At 48.2% G+C, this 16,119-nt stretch overlaps 1 protein-coding gene across 3 annotated transcripts in view; it reads left to right on the top strand.

Moving 5' to 3' along the window:
* Positions 1–16,119, top strand: part of PLXNB2 (plexin B2) — a 357,268-nt gene that overhangs the window by 191,817 nt on the left and 149,332 nt on the right. For 2 of the 3 annotated variants that reach the window (XM_063927155.1, XM_063927156.1), the window contains exon 3: positions 4,551–4,610. The exons of the other annotated variant lie outside the window; for it this stretch is intronic. The gene's annotated coding sequence lies outside the window, so the exon portion shown is untranslated. The remainder of the gene's footprint in view (positions 1–4,550; positions 4,611–16,119) is intronic. 3 annotated transcript variants of the gene reach the window in all.

The following is a 16,119-nucleotide window of genomic DNA, read 5'->3' as shown; positions in this document are numbered from 1 at the left end:
ATCCCTCTGGGATACAGGAGTGGTAGTGACGGTACCTCTGTCTCAGAGAGGCAGGGGATACTATTCGACCCTGTTTCTAGTTCCGAAGCGAAATGGGTCCTTCCGGCCTATGCTCAACCTCAAATCATTGAACAAATTTGTGAGTGTGTCCAAATTCCGTATGGAAACTCTGCGCTCTATTGTACTGGCCATGGAACCTGAAGACTATATGGTATCCCTGGACATACATGATGCTTACCTGCATATTCCTATTGCCATGTCGCGTCAGCAGTATCTGCGGTTTGCTATTGGCAACCTACATTATATATTCCAGTCCCTGCCATTTGGATTGACCATGGCTCCTCGGATATTCACCAAGGTAATGGCCATGATGATGGCTTATCTCCGTCATCAGGGAATCGGAATCCTGCCGTATCTGGACGACTTGATGATCCTGGCGAACTCCCAAGAGGTTCTCCTCAGTCATCATCTGAAACGGACGGTCCAATTCCTACTAGCCCAAGGGTGGCTCATCAACTGGAAAAAGTCCTTGCTGGTCCCTGCTCGGTGCATGGTGCACCTGGGGGCACTACTGGACACACACAGCCAACGATTGTTTCTGTCTCCAGAGAAGGTCCTAAAACTTCAGGAAAGGATCAGATATTTCCTTTGACACTCTTGCCCAAGAGTGTCAATACACTTGGCGATGCAAGTACTAGGCCTCATGGTGTCGGCTTTTGACATGGTAGAGTATGCTTGATTTCACTCTCGCCCTCTGCAGAGGTTAATCCTTTCCAAGTGGGATGGCCTGCCTCATCGGATCATGTCTCAAATGATCTCCTTGACTCTGGAGGTTCGTCTGTCACTAAGCTGGTGGCTACAGGACCAACAGTTGAGCAGGGGCCGTCCCTTCTGGATCTCCAACTGGGTCCACTTAACAACGAATGCCAGTCTGCGGGGTTGGGACGTGGTGATGGAGCGCGGTGTTGGAGCAACACTCTCTCCAGGGTCGGTGGACCAGGGAGGAATCTCTCCTCCCGATAAACATTCTGGAATTGCTGGCAGTGTTCAATGCATTGACACTGGCTCTGCCTCTAGTACAGAACAGGCCTGTTCAAGTACAATCAGACAATGCCACCACGGTGGCATACATAAAACATCAAGGTGGCACTTGAAGCCGCATGGCAATGCTGGAAGTATAAAAATTCCTCCGTTGGGCGGAACGCCATCTGCTAGCAGTATAGGCAGTGTTCATCCCCAGTGTCCTCAACTGGGAAGCAGATTTCCTCAGTCGTCAGGACGTTCACGCCGGAGAGTGGAGTCTTCATCCGGAAGTCTTTCAACTCCTTGTGGACAAGTGGGGCCTACCAGATGTAGACCTGATGGCGTCTCAACACAATCACAAGGTTCCGGTCTTCAGATCAAGAACAAGGGATCCTCAAGCAGCGTTCGTGGACGCACTGGCAATTTCATGGAACTTTCAGCTGCCATACGTGTTCCCTCCAGTGTCATTCCTGCCCAGGGTTCTACGGGAGTTCAAGTAAGAAAGTGGAATACTACTTGTAATCGCTCCAGCATGGCCCAAACGGCATTGGTTCTAAGATCTACAGGGCCTATCAATAGAGCGTCCTCTTCTACTTCCTCAACGCCCAGATCTCCTCGTTCAGGGCCCTTGTGTCTATCCTGACCTGACCTTGCTGGCTTTGACGGAGTGGCTCTTGAAGCTTCACTCCTGAGGGCCAAGTGATTCTCAGAGGCGGTTATTCAAACTATGTTGAAGGTCCTCAAGCCTGCTTCTGCATGGATTTATTACAGGGTCTGTAACTCTTACTTCACATAGTGTGCTGCTAAGAATTATGATGCCTATTCGTTCAGTACTTCTATGCTTTTGGCTTTTCTGCAACAAGGCCTAGATTTAGGACTTCGTCTGGCCTCCGTCAGAGTAAATATATCTGCATTGTCGGTGTGGTTTCAGAGGACAATTACGTCTATTCAGGGCGTGTTACGGATTCAGCCTCCCTATGTCCCTCCTGTGGCTCCATGGGCTCTGTCTGTTGTCTTAAATGCCCTACAAGAGTCTCCATTTGAACCTATTTGAGTCTGTGAATCTTAAATGTCTTACACTTAAGGCCATGTTTTTACTGGCTATTGCCTCTGCTAGGAGGGTGTCTGACTTAGCACCTTGTTCTGTCGTCCTCCCTTTCTGATTTTTCACCCTGACCGGCCAGTTCTTCGAACTTACCCTGGTTATCTACCGAAGGTGGTATCATCTTTTTCATCTTAACCAGGAGATTGTGTTTCCGGACTTTATCTCTTCTGGTTTGTCCCCCAAAGAGCGGTCTTTGGATGTGGTACGGGCTCTCCGTATTTACGTAGAGAGGACTGCCTCTCTCAGGAGGTCAGATACCCTTTTTGTACTTTTTTGGTTTTCACAAATGTGGCTGGCCTGCGAATAAGCAAACCATGGCCAGATGGATTAGAATGGTGATTGCACAGGCTGGTCTTCCAGCTCCTGCTGCTATTAAAGCCCATTCTACTCTGTCTGTTGGACCTTCTTGGGTGGCCTGCAGAGGCGCGTCCACTGAACAATTGTGCAAGGTGGCTACGTGGTCCTTTGTGAACACGTTACTTACGTTTTACGATACTTCCGCCTCCCAGGATGCTTCCTTTGAACGCTGGGTTCTTGTGCCCACTACAGTGCGTCCCCTCCCATGAGGAACTGCTTTAGGACATCCCCAGTGTTATTCCCTGTGGAATACCGGTGTATCCCATTGTAGAAAAGGAGATTTATGGTAGATTTACCATAGTTAAATCTCTTTCTGCGCGGTGCACTGGATTCCACAGTGCGCCCACCCTGACGCACTTAGCTTCTTTGGGTTTGTATGGCATTAGCCGCTAGTCCCTTCTCCTGTCTTGAGAATGTGGTTCTATGTGAATAACATCTACCATCTCTTTTACCTGCTACTGCATTGGACTGGTTAACGAAACTGAGCTCCAGTACCTGGAGGCGGGGTGATAGAGAAGGCGGTGCAATGCATCCTGGGAACAGTCAAAGCTTTAGCCTGTTGGTGCCGCGGATCAAGATCCAAGTCTACACCCCAGCGTTATTCCCTGTGGAATCCAGTGTACCTTGCAGAAAGAGAATTAACTATGGTAAGTCTACCATTAATCTCCTTATTGACATTAAGTATATGGAAGTGATACGAAATATAGTTTTCCGTTGATACGAAACCATTACTTCAGCTGGTGTATTATAATGTGCACTGCTTAATACAGAATACAGGCTGAACCCGATGGACGTTTTGCCTCTTTTCAACCTCATTAACTATGATACTATGTTAAAAGCACTAGCCCAAACTTGTTCTTCTTTTCCGGCTCAGCGGCAGGAGCAGTGAGGAGCAGAGCAGTAGGGGTGGAATGGCGATGTGGTGTATGTGACCTATGAGTCACACCACGTCGTAGGGGTCACGGGCGGACTCGCAGAAGAGCTGCTGTCTTTACTATACACTGACCGCGGAAGAGCTGCCTGTGCTGCTATACACTTACATTATCACTATTGGGCAGCGCAGGCAGCTCTTCCGCAGTCATTGTATAGTGAAGACGGGAGCAGCAGGGATCTCTAGCGGCGGCACATGACAACTGCTGGTGGCACACCAGTTGAAAAACACTGATCTTAAAAAGTTTAAAATAAATATCCATATCTTGATCAGCCAGTTGATATGAATGTGGGGTGGCACTCGATATACCGGTTGTCGAGATCCTAGTGCTCAGCATACCGGCGCCGGGATACCGACCACTATTCTCCCCCTTGGGGTGTCCACAAATAGCATGGCGCGTAGCTTGGTGAGCGAAGCGAGTTTGAGATCCTGGCGCCGGGATCCCGACAGTCGGCCACTCGTAGTACACCCAATATGTGTAAGTGACTGGAACCACTGTAAAATAACAGTACTTCAGAAAACACAAAACTTTCAGCCCAGATAGCCTTGCTAATGCTTGTTAAAGTACTGTGTTAACAGGTATTAACATTCAGAATCTGTAAAAAGTTCATGGATTCGTGTGAATAGGGTAGCGGCACCCATTAATCCTCTAGTTATTGGGGATTTATTTTTTTCGACCCACTGAGGCACATAAAAAGAAAAACCCCAATAACTCCTGGCTTTGGGCTAATTGGATAGCCCTAGGGGATCAATTAGCTCACGGTAAGCGACCACGGCTAATTGAATTCCGGCCATACTAGCAATCAAATATTGTTTTCTAGAAAAATATTTTTGGAGTGACCGGACACCAAACTGAAACATTCTACTTTGTACATATAACACCAGATAGGAGAAAGATTCCTTCTACCAGGGCTACTAGAAAGCAGACTCTACAGTTGGTCAGGAGGAGTATTGTTCTTGTGTCTGCATTAGCTAACACATTCCTCTGAGCGTTTTCCTGCCACAAACTTACACAGTGTTTCTTTGGTCAGAAGATTATTTGGTCACATCTCTCTTATCCTATAAATGTTATGGACATTGTGCAATAATTCTGTCATCAACTATATATCCATCCTTTGATATGTTTCTTTTCAGGGTGAAATCTTCGGCACAGATTCCGAAGACTGAAGTTAAATTTAAAAGAATAAAGCAAACGTAAGTATCTGCAGATCTTAAATTATTTATCTAAGAATGAAAATAGCAGTCTATTATGCAAATACATTTTACTGGGTCTGTGTAGTACAACATTGCCGAATACATTTGGTCTTGTTGCTTTCTACAGAGTTGTCTCCATATTTCATCAACCTGAATTACCCTTAATGGGGGATTCTATCCCCTACCATTCTCTAATCTGAGCCAATGGAGCTCTGAACATTTCATCAACCTGTTTCATTGAGCAAATGACTGTGGTACCTGAATGAATGCCAGAGACTTTTATCTGCCAGGGGCTGCATGCATCATGATATAACCCTGTACTAGACTTTTAATGCTCCTATTCCTTTTTGGCGTGTTGACAGACCTGTCTGCTGCATTGATTTACCTACTCTGTTCAGGGTATGGGAAGGAACGTGATATGTGCAGAAGTTTAAGTGTAGGTTGTTGACTACAGGTAGACTGTGTATAACAATGTAGCAGTTGTAGTGTAATTTGCTGTTTGGCCATGGTAAAACTGTTGCAGGGATTGCTGGGATGTGAAGTTCAGCATCAGCTGGAGTGCCGAAGGTTCCCCATCACTGCATTAGAGAGTCTCTCTCTGAGCACTGAACAAAGCGTAATATTTATGCCACCTTCAGTTATGTCACAGTTCTGTTTGAATCTATTACTGTTTGCTGTTGTCTTAAATGAATCAGAAATAAAGAGAAATGTTTTCATATTTTTACACCTTTTGCAAACAAGTCTTGTTGGACTAGTTTATACTTGGCAAGCAGAGAATGTCTGTGTGAGATCATTCTACACCCACCCTATGTAAAGGTGTAACTCTTCATTTTTTTTTTGTGCTACTATACATTAACAAGTTTGTTCATCACATTCTTATCAAAGTCTCTTGCTGTTGGAGGTAATGTCTCCTTTTAGTTCCTAAGGATCTCCACTGATTGATTTGATAAAAGTAGCTGACCTTTGTAACTGGCACTAGGCAGTCCCAGACTATTAGTAGTTCTTCTTTTGTTACTGTATGTTGCTAAGCAAATTAGACCCATGAGAAAATTCTGAAAGTACTGCCTTATCACACTTGTTGGCATTAAATAACCATGTAGCAGCAGTGATGGGGTTATTGAGTTTTGTGAAATGACCGGGTCATCTACATCACCCCCTAATTCTTTCCCATCTCATCCATTTTTCTCACCCATCTGCAGTGTATACTTCCTTCCTTGCTAGTTCTGCCACAGAGGGTTTCTTGTTGGATCAGTCTATTCACGAAGCAGTGAAAAGAGTGGAGAAGTGAGCACAAGGAGAAGTTGCCCATGGCAACCAATCAGCTGCTCCGTACAATTATATAGTATGCAAATTATAAATGTTGCGTCAATGCCGATTGGTTGCCATGGGCAGCTTCTCCACTGGCTCACTTCTCTACACTTTTCACTGCTTCATGAATAGACCCCTGAATGTGTGATTTCTGCAGCCCTCAGTTAAAGAACACTGCCCACTTGAAATTGAGAGTCACAACATCATCTCTGTTGGTAAAGCAACCTTTGTTGGTATAGTTTAATTCTTTCTCAAATGACATGCCATTCTTAATTGTTGTAACACCTTTTTATTACAGTAGTCATTTATACTGATTTCTGTGAATAGAACCAAGAATAGCAATGCATTATATACATATTGCATCATTACTTATTTACTGGGGATTAATTGACATGACATTTATGAGAGTCACTCTCTCTTAGGGGCCGAAAGGTGATCTGACGCAGTGGGGGTGTCTGGCGCTATTGGGCAATGTTTTTCATATGTACATGTGTCCAGATAGTGTCATACAGATTTGGCCACGCGGTCTCTGAAATATATTGAGCAGCAACTGGGAGATATTGTGAAAGGTGGTGGCTAAACAGATAAACGGAGGTGTGTCTTGGTTACATACAGAGACGCACCACTCCTCACTCAGGAGGCCATACTCAGACGGAGACACTGCACCTGCAGATGCAGTTACGATGGTGTGCCTGATAGTATGCACCAAGCTGTATTTCAGCATCTATAGCCGCTGCCAATGGGCACCTCCGAGGGCTTGGTAGCAGCTTTAGCATAAAGCTGTGTCTGACTCAGTCTGCCCCTTAATGTGTTTAAATGTTTAATTCTATTTTACTGTTTTTAGAAATATTTAGAAAATAATTTGATAACCCCTAATCATTATTTGATTCTGGTGGATCTCTGTTGATGTTGTTAACCTCCAACTAGCACCTCGTTCTGGTTCACCCTAGTATACACACTATTATTTTGATAATTGTTAGCTGTGAATTGCTTTCGCTTTTGCTTCTGTAGCTAGTGTATCGGTACACAGAATCCATGTGTGCTCAGTTAGTAACTCGCTGGAATTCCCCTTGGATCTATGCCCTGGACTTTGAGCTTGTAATCAGAGCTCCTTTTTAGGCCTCAAATTCTGCACTAAATAGAATGGCATGTGAAACCACTCCTTGTTGCTGCAATATTTTCCTTCTTTCAGCATATGATGATGGCATTCTGAGGTTGTGATACATATTTCTCTAACGTCCTTGAGGATGCTGGGACTCCGTAAAGACCATGGGGAATAGACGGGCTCCGCAGGAGATAGGGCACTTTAAGAAAGCTTTGGACTCTGGGTGTGCACTGGCTCCTCCCTCTATGCCCCCTCCTCCAGACCTCAGTTTTACACTGTGCCCAGAGCAGGATGGGTGCACTGCAGAGAGCTCTCCTGAGTTCTCTGCCTAGAAGCATTTTTGTTTGGATTTTTTTTCTACTTTTTTACAGGGAGCACTGCTGGCAACAGGCTCCCTGCATCGAGGGACTGAGGAGAGAGGGGCAGACCTTCTTGTCTAAGATAGGCTCTGCTTCCTTGGCTACTGGACACCATTAGCTCCAGAGGGGGTGAACACAGGTTCTTACTGGGCGTCCACCCCCAGAGCCGCGCCACCTTTCTTCTCACAGAGCCAGAAGAACCGAAGTCAGAAGACGTCAGGCGGCAGAAGCCTTCAGCTTCACTGAGGTAACGCACAGCACTGCAGCTGTGCGTCATTGCTCCCATACACCTCACATACTCCGGTCACTGTAAGGGTGCAGGGCGCAGGGGGGGGCGCCCTGGGCAGCAATATAACACCTCTATTATGGCAAAAGACAATATACATGTACAGGTGGGCACTGTACATGTATATAAAAGAGCCCCCGCCATATTTTAGTAAGTTTGAGCGGGACAGAAGCCCGCCGCCGAGGGGGCGGGGCTTCTCCCTAAGCACTCACCAGCGCCATTTTCTCTCCACAGCACCGCTGAGAGGAAGCTCCCCGGACTCTCCCCTGCTTATTCACGCTGAAGGGGTGTTTAAAAGAGAGGGGGGGGGGGCACATAATTGGCGGATAGCATATTATACAGCGCGGCTGGGGGAAAAACATTGTGTTGGTCTCCAGGGTCATTGCGCTGGGGTGTGTGCTGGCATACTCTCTCTCTGTCTCTCCAAAGGGCCTTGAAGGGGATACTGTCTTCAGAAAAGAGGTTCCCTGTGTGTGTGAAGTGTGTCGGTACGCGTGTGTCGACATGTTTGACGAGGAAGGCTCGCTTAATGTGGAGGGGGAGTGCTTGAATGTCATGTCGCCGTCGGCAACACCGACACCAGAATGGGTGGATATGCTGAATGTCTTGAATGCAAATGTCAATCTATTGCATAAAAGGTTAGACAAGGCTGAAGCTAGGGATCAGTCAGGTAGCCAGTCCATGCCTGTCCCTGTGGCGCCAGGCCCTTCGGGGTCTCAGAAGCGCACTATATCCCAGATCGATGACACAGATATCGACACGGATACTGACTCTAATGTCGACTATGAAGATGCAAAATTACAGCCGAGGGTGGCAAAAGGTATTCGGTATTCATGATTATTGCCATTAAAGAGGTTTTGCATATTACTGAGGAACTCCCGTCCCTGACACGAGGGTACACATGTATAAAGGGAAAAAGCCTGAGGTCACTTTTCCGTCCTCATTTGAACTGAGTGAATTGTGCGAAAAGGCTTTGGAATCTCCGGATAGGAGACCACAAGTTCCCAAAAGGATTCTTATGGCGTATCCTTTTCCACAAACGGATAGGATACGATGGGAATCTTCGCCTAAAGTAGACAAGGCGCTGACACGCTTGTCCAAAAAGGTGGCACTGCCTTCTCAGGATACGGCTTCCCTCAAGGATCCTGCTGATCGCAGGTAGGAAATTACCATGAAGCACTTTTACACTCATTCAGGTACTATTGTTAGACCGGCTATGGCGTCGGCCTGGGTTTGTAGTGCGGTTGTGGCATGGGCAGATTCCTTATCTACGGAGATTGACACCTTAGATAGGGATGCCATTCAAATGACCATAGAGCATATCAGAGATGCTGCCTTGTACATGAGAGATGCTCAGAGAGACATTTGTTTATTAAGCTCCAGAATAAATGCTATGTCTATTTCTGCTAGGCGGCTCTTGTGGACCCGACAGTGGACGGGAGACGCCGATTCAAAGCGGCATATGGAGTCCTTGCCTTACAAAGGGGAGGAGTTGTTTGGAGACGGCCTCTCGGACCTTGTCTCTACTGCTACGGCTGGTAAGTCGAATTTCTTACCTTATGTCCCCCCGCAGCATACAAAAAAGGCACCTCATTATCAAATGCAGTCCTTTCGTTCCAATAAAAACAAAAAGGTACGGGGATCGTCCTTTGTTGCCAGAGGGAAAGGCAGGGCAAAGAAGCTGCACACAGCTAGTTCCCAAGAGCAGAAGTCCTCCCCTGCGTCTGCAAAGTCCACCGCATGACGCTGGGGCTTCCCGGGGGGAGGCAGATCTAGTGGGGGCTCGTCTTCGGTTTTTCAGCCACGTCTGGGTTCACTCGCAGGTGGATCCCTGGGCATTAGAGATTGTTTCTCTAGGATACAGGCTGGAATTTGAAGACTTGCCTCCTCTCCGGTTTTTCAAGTCGGCTCTGCCGGCTTCCCCGTCAGAGAGGGAGCTAGTGTTGGCAGCAATCCAAAAATTGTATATTCAACAGGTGATTGTCACAGTTCCTCATCTCCAGCAAGGAGAGGGATATTACTCAACCCTGTTTGTGGTCCCGAAACCGGACGGTTCGGTCAGACCCATTTTAAACCTAAAATCCCTGAACCTGTACTTGAAGAGGTTCAAGTTCAAAATGGAATCACTCAGGGCGGTCATCGCCAGCCTGGAGGGGGGGGATTGGATGGTGTCCCTGGACATAAAGGATGCTTACCTTCATGTTCCGATATTCCCCCCGCATCAGGCGTTCCTGAGATTTGCAGTGAAGGACTGTCACTACCAATTTCAGACGTTGCCGTTTGGGCTGTCCAAGGCCCCGAGAATTTTCACCAAGGTAATGGCGGAAATGATGGTGCTCCTGCGCAGGCAGGGGGTCACAATTATCCCATACTTGGACGATCTCCTCATAAAGGCGAGATCTCGGGAGAAGTTGCTGGACAGCGTGTCTCTGTCCATGAAGACGTCGCAGTTACACGGCTGGATTCTCAATATACCGAAGTCCCAGCTAGTCCCTACAACGCGTCTAACTTTTCTGGGCCTGATTCTAGACACAGACCAGAAAAAGGTTTTTCTTCCGGTCGAAAAGGTTCAGGAGCTCATAGCCCTGGTCAGGAACCTATTAAAACCAAAACAGGTTTCAGTGCATCATTGCACGCGGGTCCTGGGGAAGATGGTGGCTTCATACGAGGCCATCCTTTTCGGCAGGTTCAATGCGAGGACTTTTCAATGGGACCTATTGGACAAGTGGTCCGGGTCCCATTTACAAATGCATCGAAGGATCACCCTGTCTCCCAGGACCAGGGTATCTCTCCTGTGGTGGCTGCACAGTGCTCACCTCCTAGAGGGTCGCAGGTTCGGCATTCAGGACTGGGTCCTGGTGACCACGGACGCAAGCCTCCGAGGCTAGGGAGCAGTCACACTGGGAAGAAATTTCCAATGTCTCTGGTCAAATCTAGAGACTTGTCTCCACATCAACGTCCTGGAGTTAAGGGCCATATACAACGCCCTGCGTCAAGCGGAGGAATTGCTTTGGGAAAAACCGGTTCTGATTCAGTCAGACAATGTCATGGCAGTGGCTCATATAAACCGCCAAGGCGGAACGAGGAGCAAAGTGGCCATGGCAGAAGCGACCAGGATTCTACGCTGGGCGGAAGGCCATGTAAGCGCGCTATCAGCAGTGTTCATCCCGGGGGTGGACAACTGGGAGGCGGACTTCCTCAGCAGCACGACCTGCATCCGGGAGAGTGGGGACTTCATCAAGAAATCTTCGCACAGATCACGGGTCGGTGGGGACTGCCTCAAATAGACATGATGGCATCCCGTCTCAACAAAAAGCTAAAGCGGTATTGCGCCAGGTCAAGGGACCCTCAGACGGTAGCGGTAGACGCTCTGGTGACACCTTGGGCGTTCAGATCGGTCTATGTGTTTCCTCCTCTTCCTCTAATACCCAAAGTGTTGAGAATAATAAGAATAAGCAGGGTCAGAACAAACCTCATTGTTCCAGAGTTGCTCACAGAAGATCCGTGGCCTCTTCCTCTAAGGCAGGACCTGCTGCGGCAGGGGCCCTGTCTGTTCCAAGACTTACCGCGGCTGCGTTTGATGGCATGGTGGTTGAACGCCGGATCCTAGCTGAAAAAGGGATTCCGGAGGAGGTCATTCCTACCCTGATCAAGTCTAGGAAAGATGTGACGTTAAAACATTATCACCGTATATGGCGAAAATATGTTTCTTGGTGTGAGGCCAGAGCTGCTCCTACCGTGGAGTTCCATTTGGGCCGTCTACTTCACTTCCTTCAAACAGGAGTGACTTTGGGCCTAAGATTAGGGTCCATAAAGGTCCAAATTTCAGCCTTATCCATTTTCTTTCAAAGAGAATTAGCCTCTCTTCCTGAAGTACAGACTTTTGTGAAGGGTGTGCTGCATATTCAGCCTCCCTTTGTGCCTCCGGTGGCGCCTTGGGATCTTAACGTGGTGTTACGTTTCCTCAAGTCACCTTGGTTTGAACCACTCAAAACTGTGGAGTTGAAATACCTCACGTGGAAAGTGGTCATGTTGTTAGCATTGGCTTCGGCAAGACGTGTTTCAGAATTGGTGGCTTTATCACATAAAAGCCCATACTTGGTTTTTCACGTGGATAGGGCAGAGTTGAGGACTCGTCCTCACTTTCTGCCAAAAGTGGTCTCATCTTTTCATGTGAACCAACCTATTGTCGTGCCTGTGGCTACACGGGACTTGGAGGATTCCGAGTCCCTGGATGTGGTCAGGGCTTTGAAGATTTATGTGACCAGAACGGCTAGAATCAGGAAGACTGAAGCTCTGTTTGTTCTGTATGCGGCCAACAAGGTTGGCGCTCCTGCTTCAAAGCAGACTATTGCTCGCTTGATCTGTAATACGAATCAGCAGGCGCATTCTATGGCAGGTTTGCCATTGCCTAAATCTGTTAAGGCCCATTCCACTAGGAAAGTGGGCTCTTCTTGGGCGGCTGCCCGAGGGGTCTCGGCATTGCAATTGTGCCGAGCTGCTACTTGGTCGGGTTCAAACACCTTTGCAAAGTTCTACAAGTTTGATACCCTGGCTGAGGAGGACCTCATGTTTGCTCAATCGGTGCTGCAGAGTCATCCGCACTCTCCCGCCCGTTTGGGAGCTTTGGTATAATCCCCATGGTCCTTACGGAGTCCCAGCATCCTCAAGGACGTTAGAGAAAATAGGATTTTACTTACCGGTAAATCTATTTCTCGTAGTCCGTAGAGGATGCTGGGCGCCCGTCCCAAGTGCGGACTTCTTCTGCAAGACTTGTATATAGTTGTTGCTTACATAAGGGTTATGTTATAGTTTATCGGTTTAACCGAGGCTATGTTGTTGTTCATACTGTTGACTGGGTAGTGTATCACAAGTTATACGGTGTGATTGGTGTGGCTGGTATGGATCTCGCCCTTAGATTTACAAAAATCCTTCCTCGTACTGTCCATCTCCTCTGGGCACAGTTTCCCTAACTGAGGTCTGGAGGAGGGGCATAGAGGGAGGAGCCAGTGCACACCCAGAGTCCAAAGCTTTCTTAAAGTGCCCTATATCCTGCGGAGCCCATCTATTCCCCATGGTCCTTACGGAGTCCCAGCATCCTCTACGGACTACGAGAAATAGATTTACCGGTAAGTAAAATCTTATTTTTTTTATAGAAATGTAAAAAATAAGTCTAGGTCAGAAAATGTAAAAAGTTGCAGTTTGAGTCAAAGTAAGCCATAGAAGTACCAGAGTATGTAGGGCTACAGAATCTGACCCTCCATCATAGTAAAGAGAAAACTAAGTAGTGGAGTCAGTCTTCCTTTAGCGCATTAAACAAAAGTTCCTTTCTAATTCTCCTGCGTGGTCAGGTCCCACACATCACATGGGAAGTCGTATGGTATGGTCATTAGAACAATAAAATATTTTCGGAATGGCATGTATTAAGCTCTCGGCAGCAAGGTCGGCAATAGAACTATTGGGGCACGGTATACAGATATCTCTGCTCCCCCTCCCCCTTTTAAACCGCTGCCTTAACCCCCTCCTACCACCGCTGCTGTCATTACAATTCCCTTTAGGGTAGCAGGAGAGAGAGAGGGGGGGTGTCTGGGTGAGAGAGAAGTGAGAAAGAAATGGAGAAATAGACAGGTGGGTCATGGAGAGACAGAGGGTTTCGTGGAAAAAGATGAAATGAGAGGAAGAGAGGGGAAAGAGAGAGAGATGGTGTTAGGGAAAGAGAGAGACAGTAGCGAGAGAGAGGGTGTAATGGAGAAAGGGATGAGAGAGAGTACAGTGTGCATCAGGGAGAGAGCAAAAGAGTGTCAGACGGGGAGGAGCAAGTGGGAGTAAGAGTGTCAGGGAGAGAGAGAGGGTCGCAAAAGCGAAAAAGAGTGTGGGGAGAGAGAGTGTGTGTCAGGGTGAGAGAAAGAGAGACAGTGTCAGGTAGAGAAAAAGTGTGTGTCAGGGTGAGAGACAGTGTCAGGGAGGGAGAGGTAGAGAGACAGTGTCAGGTAGAAAGACCATGTCAGAGAGGGACAGAGTGTCAGGGAGACAGAGAGAGAAAAAGACTGTGTCAGAGAGGGAGACTGTCGGGTAGAGAAAGATACTTTCAGAGAGAGAGAGATTGATTACACAGTGATATACAGCACAGGTCTCATGGAACCAGGCAACTTTTCTGCATTAGGCTCCGCTCCTAAACACCCGCGAATCGCGGCAAGCTCTGATGCTGGGAGCCAGCACCTGGTAACGAGGGTGTAAAATGGGGGGGGGGGGGGGGAGTTGCGGGGTGGCTTAAACATAGGATACTAGGAGCCGCATAACAGTTTCCGGACTTTGGGGCCCTTTGTACCCCCCTGTCACCGGACCTGCTCGCCAGACACCTTGTGGTAAGTGAATTTACTTCTAGGCAACATTATGCCCATAAGTTTTATAGCGAGGGCCATTCTTGGTGTACCTTTCTAAACTCGTACTACTGAAAGAGGCAGAAATTGCACAAATAACACTGAGCACTGTCTGGTCAGGAGGGCTCTTTAAAGGGAACCAATCAACAAATTTTACATAAGGCTTTTTATTTGCTTTTTGCACAGTGACTTGTGCACAATGTCTTCAGAGCTTTCAAGAAAAAAAAAACCCTTATGCAAAGAAATTCTACACTCAGTATCTGTGCAAAAAGTCTCAAATATTTGCTGTACATGCATTTCACTTAGGAAACGGGCACACGTGTTGTCATGTGCCTCTACTAGGTCATTGCTCTTTAGCCTTTTGGCAGTGTTTTTCTTGCTGTTACTGATGACCGGGTACAGATGTGTCCCTTGTTCACCTAGCATCTATACGCCATATACTGCGAGATGCCAGGCGTGACTGAGACCCTCTGAGTGAACCATCACAGAATGTCCGGAGGTTTAGAGTAGGAACCCCTCATATGGCTTGGCCGTGTGCCAATGAAAAGGGGGCGTGGTCTGTTGAGAAGGAGGCGTGGTTTTGTGTGAATACCGAGATCGTGAACCTCGCCTCCCATTTTCGTCACATTTTTTGGGGGGCACATCCATGCCCCCAGTTCCTCTGGTTCACTGGAATAGATGCTACACGCGCACAGCGTCTGTTCGCCGCTGCTCTGCTCTGAATTAAGCAGAGCAGCAAGTGATAGGGAGCCTCCCAACTGCCCCCCCCCCCCCCCTCCCTTCCCCAGCACGGGACACTGTAGCCTGCGGGAGAGACCCAAAAAAACAGGACTGAAAATCAGGAGAGTTAGGAGGCATGCATATAGGATGCACGTTTTAAGAGAAAAGCCACTGTTGTCCTGTGCGCTGAACAGTTCTATTTGGCACAGCTTGAGCAAGAGTTGCAGTTCCGGCACTACGTCTAAATCTATATATAGTGTAATAGTTTGCAGGCATGCATAAAACATTAATCACAATATGATATGTGGGTAATTAACTGGTATATTAGTTAATCTATGATGATATACAAATTATAAAAAGGATAACACCACCTTCAACAAACTCACAACAGGCCATTTAACATGTATAGACTACCAGTGGCGGATTTAGGGGGGGGGCACCAAGGCACGTGCCCCCCCTGTCATTTTTAGTGCAGACTGACATGCGGACGAGTGTCCGCATGTCAGTCTGCGGTCTCGTTTCGTCCCCTGCTGTTAGGATGGACACGGAGGGCACAGTGCGCGCCTCTCCTGTGTCCCTCCTGTGTCTCCGGCGGCCGCTGGTCTCATAAAGGAAGTGCCGTTCGTGAGCACTTCCTTTATTACAGTGACCCGCGGCCGCCGGAGACCCAGGAGGGACACAGGGAGGCGTGCACTGTGCCCTCCGTGTCCCTCCTAACAGCAGGGGAGTGGGGGGAGCAGCGGCGGCGGCGGCGGAGGAAGGGGGGGGACGGGGGACGCACTGGGGGGGAATATCTGGCACTGGGGGCATATTTGCAGGGAGGGGGGGGGGCGAATATCTGGCACTGGGGACATATATGGCACTGGGGGGAATATCTGGCACTGGGGGCATATCTGGCACTGGGGGGGGGGATATCTGGCACTGGGGGCATATGTGGCACTGGGGGGGGGATATCTGGCACTGGGGGGAATAACTGGCAGGGAAGGGATATCTGGCACTGGGGCATTGTCTGGCACTGGGGGCATATGTGGCACTGGGGGGGGGAATATCTGGCACTGGGGCATATGTGGCAATGGGGGCATATATAGCTCTGGGGGCATATGTGGCACTGTCGGGGAATATCTGGCACTGGGGGTATATGTGTACCTGGCACATGGGGGGGGCTATATTTGGCACTGGGGGCATGTGAGTACCTGGCACCGTGGGGGAATATCTGGCACTGGGGACATATGTGGCACTGGGAGCACAGCCCTAGCAACAAGGACTACCTCCTAGCAACGAGCATGACACCCAGTGCATGAAACCCCTGGCAACGAGCATGACACCCAGTGCATGAAACCCCTGGCAACAA

The sequence above is a fragment of the Pseudophryne corroboree genome, chromosome 6 (genome assembly GCF_028390025.1).
Source record: "Pseudophryne corroboree isolate aPseCor3 chromosome 6, aPseCor3.hap2, whole genome shotgun sequence".
Classification (NCBI taxonomy): Eukaryota; Metazoa; Chordata; class Amphibia; order Anura; family Myobatrachidae; genus Pseudophryne; species Pseudophryne corroboree.
The sequence above is the reverse complement of the archived record's forward strand: the minus strand, read 5'-3'. Positions and strand labels throughout refer to the sequence as shown.